Below are 8,271 nucleotides of genomic sequence, written 5' to 3' on the forward strand. Positions count from 1 at the left end.
AATAGTTTTAAAAAATAAAATATCAATATTTTGTGCAATTAACAACAGTTTTTTTATTAAAATTCATTCATTTATTATTATTATTTTTAAGGTTTTGCTGTTATTAGAGGCAGTGGAAAATTGAGCAGACGTCTTTTTTCGGTTTTTTTTTTTTTTTTTTTTTTTGAATATCTGAAGGATTTGAGATCGAAGCTCTGGAAATTTCTCTCTTCGAATTAAATTTTCTACGAGATTTTTTTACTTACTTAAATTTGCCCTAACTTCTAAATTTCCTTGATTATATGTGCATTAATCAGTTTATTTTGAACTGTGTCTGAGCTGGAAGCATAAAATATTTTGAGTCCTAATATTCAAAGAATTATTTACGACTTTTACTTGACTTTTCTCTGTGATATTTTCATGGTAATTTTCCTTTGTTGAATGCTAATTTTTAATATACTGATAATTTTCATTAGTAAATATATAAATAATAAATAAATTTTATAAATATTATTAATAGATATTATTTTGACATTAAGAATTAAAAAAAATATATGATTACAAAAATTAAGTTTTGCAATTAAAATCGCTACTTAATAATATCTTATCCCCTAACAACGTTTATATTTTATAAATTATTATTGAATAACATTATTTTTATTAATACTATTAATGAATCTATATTTATTTAAAACATACAAATGAAGACATTATTATTTTTTATTCTCCTTTTTATCAGCTTTCATTTTCTATTATCGAATACACAGGATGTTTCAAATATATTACAAAAGCTTATTATTATTGAGGAATAGAAAGGAATTTTATTAATGATATTAATCCAAAAGAAGAAGAAAAACTAATAATGAATTATTAAAAGAAATTTTTTCTTATTTCTTTACTAATAATGAAATTTATTTCACATTTATGAGAATGGAAAGTTCTGTTTTTGAGAAGTGTAATAGCTGCTTTTTGATTTACAATGACTTACAGGACTTGAACTATTTTAAATGAACTATTTAAGGATAGAGGAAGCCATTTTTTTTCATTGTTGCGACCTTTGAAATAATTTAAAAGCTACTTCTACTTTTAATTGGAAACTTAAATTGAGAAGTAATAAAAGAAAGCGTAGGAAAAATTTTAATTTTGACTTGCATATGTTAAATATAAATGAAAGCTTTAATAGTGTCAAGACTTTCTTTAAAATTAAAATAATGTTGATAAGATACATTTTTATTTAAATTTAATATTGTTCTGTTAACAATGCATTAAGAGATTCAGTGGTGTTTTCTACACATTTTGTTCTCTCACTTCCAATGTTTTCTTTTCAAACAAACAAAAATTAAAAGATTAGAATAATCTTTCAAAATAAGATTTAATAGGAGATAAATAAAATATGAATGTTCTTTTTCTTCTACTTTAATGTGAATAACAATCATTATAACTTAAATGATTTTTTCAATTATTTTTGATTATCATGGTCTGAAAGAAAGAATATTGAATTTGTTTAGATTCTTGAAATTATTTTTTAAAATCTTATTTGAGTTTATGACCCAGTATTTATAAAGTTTTGAGTTAGAATAAAATTTTGGTAGATAAGAATATAATTTCTCGAAGAATGTCAATAATTATGACTTTAAAAACCTCAAAGCAAGCATAAAAATTTAGTATAATGATCTTCATACCAATCTTCATAAGTAGTATAACAAGTAGTAATAAGTTCACCAATACTTCACTAATCTTAATAATTGCCATAACTGCATCAGTGGATAGGCTTTAATATTTATTTCTAAATTTTGAGAATAAAGTATCTTCTGAAATATACTTAAAGTGAGGATAAGTTATATATTATTGCAGTGGTTTCAAGGAATGAAACATTTTGTAATATTCACTTAAATGAAACTTGATTTTTTAAATAGGATATACATGTTTTATCTTAAAATTTTTTAAAGAATAAAATTGAAAATAGTTTCCTCTATTTATCCTGCAATTGTGCCTATTCTGTTCAGCTTTAGTTCTGTAAAAGATGGTGATGAACACAGAAAAAATTATTGAAAAAAGAGACCTTGAAATCAAATTTTAAACTAAAATTATTTATAAAATGTATTAAAATTATTATTTTATTATCTTGCTTTTAAAATATTCAAAGTTAATTTCAATAATGAAAACGATTGGAAGTACCTGTCACTGCATAATTTTGGGTAAATAATTATTGACACACATAATCATTTAACTTTTTGTCCAGATGTGACAATGCTTGTTCTTTTTTTTTTTTTTTTTTTTTTTTTTTTTTTTCCCCTCCTTGAGATGTCAAAAGAAATACCTAAGCAATAATTTCTATATTTTTATATTCTTATACAGTTGGCATTTTTTTCTTTTTTTTAAACTATAAATTAGTAAGTTTTATTATTAAGAAATATTTCTACATTTCTTTTGATTTGTGGAAAATTAAGGCAAAATCTTCCCCAAACCATTAGAAAGTTTTTCCACCACATATTTGGAATTAAAATTTATTATTTATAAAATCTATCCTCTTTGTGTAAAAAATTTTGTTATTAAGAAGAATATATTAAAATTATTAATATTGTAGAGAAGGAGAATGTTTTATTAACTTAGTCTTAAACTACTCAAGGTTAATTTCAATAGTAAAATTGACTGGAAATACCTGTCACAGCAGAATTTTGGGTAAACAGTTTCTTCATCCCACCTGGATTTGATCACATGTACTCAAACTGTTTATTAACAAAAATTTCCTTTTTTTCTTGCAAGTTTACTTTAAAGAAATGTAGGTGTGGATAATATTATGAACTAGGCATAAAATTTGCATTACTTATCATTTTACAACAAATGTGAAATAATATAAAAAGCAAAAGTGATGTAATGTTTCTTAGCATAATTTCGAAGACTGTATTTCAATTTAGTAAATTTTTCAAAGATTTCTACTTATAATTATTAACATTTTCTACATTCCATCAATTTAAAATATTTATTTGAATTCCAATAATGTCAGTTTATAATTTTTTGCAAAGTGTTATTTCTCACTTTTATTTTTGCAGGAATAGTTTCATAAGTTTACTTTTATATATTTGTTATTAACAGAAAATATATTCATACTTATTTAGTGTTTTTTAATTACTATAAGATTTGTTGCATTTTGAATACTTACCTTTTTTTTTTTTTTTTTTTCCTCTCCACACTACATCGTTAAATCTCTTTTCATGTTATATTCTTTATTTCGATAATATAATTTCTGAAATATGCTTTTGCAATAAATGAATGAAAAATAGTTACTTTTGATTACTGAAATTTATCTTAATTACCCCTTTTTCATGTAAACCCCCAATCAAGTATTTTTGAATAGCTCTTTGTATACATAGTAAAATATCTAAAATATATTCATGAAACAGTGAGCCCCTCCCCTCTCAAAAAAATAAATAAAAGTAAAATTGAATTTATCTTATTTAGAGCTATAGTTAACAACATAATCCTATTTTAAATTTCTACGTTTATTTAAAGACAAAAACATTTGTTGAATATTCCTCTTACAGTGGCTCTCGATTTGTTTTGAAACATGCGACAATCTCAGTTTTAAGAACGATAGCGTCTGTGATAAAGGAGTTATTTTAGATTAGGATAGAGCTTGGAGATTTTGTATTGTATGTCAAAACTAATAGATATAACTCCGAGGGAAAGATCTGTCTTCATTTCCATTGTTAGAGAATTAAACATTTTTCTTATTTTTATAAAAAAAGTTTACATTCATTTAAACCTAAAAAAATTTGCTTACTTAGATTTTTAAGTAATCTGGTGGTAAATAATACATATGGGAAGAAAAAAAAAAGGAAGAAGAAGAGGCTGGTATCAGAAAGAAAATTTATGGAATACTATAAATAAATAAAAAATTACATGAAGTTAATGTAGACTAAAGAAATTTCAAGATGATTTTTAGTCAGGTGAAACAAAATGTACTAATCATATTAACAGTTTTTCACATCAAAATATAAAACATTATATTTATTGAGAAGAAATAGATTTTATTAAGTATACTGATATGTCTTACATTTGAATAGACATTTTCAAAGACGTAGAAAATAATATTATTTTTCAATATTTCATTGACAAAGAGATCTAAAAATAACTATCGCTTTCTACTTCTTCTCCGAGATCTCCTCCTGCTTCGACGGCTTCGCCTTCTTCTAGGTCTTGCATCATCTGAATTATTCACGGGGTTATTCGTGTTTTCTTCTTCATCCTCTACGTCTCGCCAATTATCAGGCAAGGTGAATCGAACTCTTCGTCTTCGTCGGCGCAAAACTCTGAAAATAAAAGGGAGATATTTGAATATTCGGAGATTTGTTAAACCACTTTTTGGAAGGAAAAAAAAATGGGAAAATTTCGTTATTGATGTACATTAAATGGAGATACAAAAATGGATTTATTTTTTGTACTTATATTAAACTCGAAAATTGTTTTTAAAAAATTTTATTTTAAATGAAATACTAAATGTCATTACTCTCCTATCCTGCTGCCATCTGCATTATCTAAAAGGAAGATTTATTATTTATATGCATATATTACATATGAATTAAATTTAGATAATATGCTAAATAAAAATCTCGTAATGAAGTCAGGCATGAAAGATTTCGTATAGACTCTGAAATAGGCTTTTTACTCCTACATATAACTGAGTAAAGAAAGATGTATTAAATACTTGTTTACTTTTTATGTAGTACAATGAAATGTATGATATCTTATGTAGAAAATACATGGGATTTTCCCACAAAATGAACCCATTAAATACATTTGTAATTAATACAGAACGAATTAGTCAAAATAATGAGGATAAGATTTTTTGCATTTTTATAACAAATTATGTACTTTAATAATGAATATAAAGCACTAATATTAGTTTACTGCTTTCGATTTCTCGTCAAACAGTAATATGATTAAGAAATGAGGAATTACGAGCTATTAAATATTAGTAATATGTGAGATTTAACATTAGCTGATTACAATACATGAAATAGTTAATAGTAATATTAAAATTTAAAAAAAAATTATCAAGACCGTCTGCGAAAGAACAGCAGAAGACTATATAAGTAAATAAAATTCTACTCGAAAGGTAAGTGAAATTTTGAAGTAAGTCGCGTCGAATGTTTTGTAGTCAGGCAACTTAATAAAGACAATTATATTACCTGATACAACCACAGACGAGTAGAGAAAATGCAAGTAAAATCAAAATTATTAAACCGATTGTGAATTACCAGTTATCATCTAGAAAGTTCAAGCAACTCGTCATTTCATCCCTATACTTATCAATATGTAAAAAGTTATAGTAAAATGATAAGTGTAAACATTACAATACTAGCGAGTCGTTGCAGAAAATATATTCGAATATTGTTGCCATTCAAATTTCACAAATAGCACAATTTGAGTTGAATTTGTGAGTTTTGTTAAAAAAAATTATTCTGCATGCTGGATGATTTGTGCTTGTCTTTATAAATACATGTTCTAAAAGTGTAATAAGAAAAATTTTCATTTGAGCGTCTTTCTCCTAGTATTTTGCTATAGAGTGCGAAAATGAAAATTATAAATTTATGATTCCTTTTTGAAATCCTATAAAAATAAGATATTATTTAATATCTAAAAGTAAATTTATCACCATAAATTTGAGAATCAAATTAAATTTACCCATTTATAATATTAAAAATACTCCTAAATGTTTTCATTTATTTTGAAGTGATCAGTGCGAAACCTAAATTTCGAACATTAACCTTCCGGTTTGTTGTTTTATTTGTACATATTCTCCAATAGATAGATATTATAAGAATATTTCCGGTGGAATTTTTCTGCATATTTTCTTTTGAATTCTGCTAAACCAAGTAGATTTAATTTTAGGAAAGAATACTTGAAATTGTTATGAAATTTGTTGGCTGAAAATAAAGCAAACGTTATTTTACGACTCTCATAAATAGCTCCAGTTTTATATTTAAATGCAATGAGATTCAATGATATACTTATGAATAGCAATGAAAGTATGACATTGTTCAAATATTTTTTTTTCATTGCAAGTTGTTTGCCCGTTTTCATGAATCAATCTTTTTCACATTTTTTATTTTGTTTTTTTACTTATTTGAACATATTCTGGGATAAATACAATATTTCCCATAAATATATCATTCATTTATAAATATATCATACAGTTTTATTTTTAAATGCAATGATATATTTATGAATAACAATGAATGTATAACATTGTTCAAATCTGCGCGTTGTTTGCCTGTTTCAATAAATCAATCTCCTTTTCCAATAACTGCTATCGGAATCGAAAACAATATTTAACGTGTAATTCTGCTTTAAAATGCTGTTAATTTAATCTTTAAATAAAAGCATTGCGTTGACATATACTTCTCACTTAATTGTTTGTCCAGTTTACTATATATATATATATATATATATATATATATATATATATATATATATATATATATATATATATATATATATATATATATATATATATATATATATATATTGCAAACCAAAAGCAAATCTAGCATCTTTCACCGGAAAATCTTTAGTGAGTTTTCTAAATGTCACAAATGCATTACTTAGATGTCATATCCCTTTTGCTATTATCGATGTAATGTTTACTTGATAATGAATATGAAAATTATGAATTACTAATCGCTGAATAATATTGAAATATGTGATTAATTTCAAATATTTTTCATTGCAAGTTGTTTGCCCGTTTTCATGAATCGATCTTTTTCACATTTATTTTTTTATTTTGTTTTTTTACTTATTTGAACTTATTCCGGGATAAATACAATATTTCCTTTGTAATTCTGCTGTAAAATGCTGCAAATTGAATATTTTGACAATGCATTGCAGTGACATACTATTTCATTGCTTACCCGGTTTTATTTTTTTTATGTTGTCGTTAAATTTGAATTTCCCAGATTAGACTTTATAAAGCAATGTAATATTATATGGAACATAATATTCAACATTTCATTTGAATATTAAGATTTTAACTAACACTATGTCATAAAGTGAAATCACCTCAAACTCTCAATTATATAACTTGTGGCAATAAATTTACGCGTTGAAAAATGAGTTAATTTTTTTTCTTTTTATGCTCAACGGCTTATGTTTTTAATATCCTCTACGTTATTTTTTTTTTTTTTTTTTTTTTTTTTTTTTTTAATATTACAACACTTTTTTTTTCACAGTGCTCTCCAGACAAAAGTAGCAAAAACCATATCAATCTGGTCGACTGATAGCAGAGTTTGGGTTAAAGATTCGACAACCTCGGGTTCCGATCCAGTTTCCCCTATCGATGGGTAATACAAAATCCGTTAGATTGTAATTTTTTTTTCAAACATGTGATATGGAAATATAAATGATAATTATAAAGCAATTTGAAAAGATTTTGTCAGGGTGTGCAGGCAAGATAAAGGTTGCTATACTGTGGTTTTTAAGATTCAAAAATGTAACTAATTAAATAAATTTTATTGTCATTTTAAACTTATTACATTTAAACCTCAAATTTTGATCCTTAAAAATTTCATACTCTTCAATAATATAAAGGAAATTAAATAGACCCCGTATCATAATTCAGTTAAAAAAGGGGGGGGGGGTAATTCGGAGTTAAAATTTTAACAATTAAAATTAACTTAAAACTTGTGTATTGATTTCTATAGCTTAAAACTATGTCAGTGAATGTGTTTGAATATGAGCCTCATAATTTTGAAACAAAGAAAATGAAGGAGGAACACACACAATACCAGCACCTCACTTATTAACTCTTTTTCACCACACCAACAGAGACGAATTTGAATGAAAGCATATCAATATGCTTAAAACTTCTTGTTGATATTGGATAAAATAAGTGTAAAATTGTATTTAACAAATCTTGGTGTTCAAGAAATATTCAGACATATAAAAAAAAAAAAATCCCCCCCCCATCAAGAAATGCAAATTTTTAATTTAAATGGCTTCTAAAGAATAATAAAATGTTCAATGTAAATCATCGGAGATTTTGTTTCTTAACGTTAATGAGAATAATTTAAGCTATAAATATTAATAAATTATTTTATCATCTAATCATAGAATATTTAAATAAATTCATTGTATTTATTTTAACTTTTTATATTAAAATATTTTTAATGAATTTACAATTTAGAGGTGAACAGTAAAAAATTGTTTTTCATAAATTGCACATTTGATGATACTTTTTTTTAAAAAAAAAAAGCTGTTACATTATATTAATTTATTTTAATAAAGTACAAC

At 24.5% G+C, this 8,271-nt stretch overlaps 1 long non-coding RNA gene across 2 annotated transcripts in view; it reads left to right on the top strand.

Moving 5' to 3' along the window:
- LOC129958093 (uncharacterized) overlaps positions 1-7,506 on the top strand; it is a 47,171-nt gene extending 39,665 nt beyond the window's left edge. For both annotated transcript variants that reach the window (XR_008783138.1, XR_008783137.1), the window contains one exon: positions 7,212-7,506. This is a non-coding gene — a long non-coding RNA (uncharacterized LOC129958093). The remainder of the gene's footprint in view (positions 1-7,211) is intronic.
- Positions 7,507-8,271: the final 765 nt, after the last annotated feature.

Source organism: Argiope bruennichi, chromosome X1 (genome assembly GCF_947563725.1).
Source record: "Argiope bruennichi chromosome X1, qqArgBrue1.1, whole genome shotgun sequence".
NCBI classification, from domain to species: Eukaryota; Metazoa; Arthropoda; class Arachnida; order Araneae; family Araneidae; genus Argiope; species Argiope bruennichi.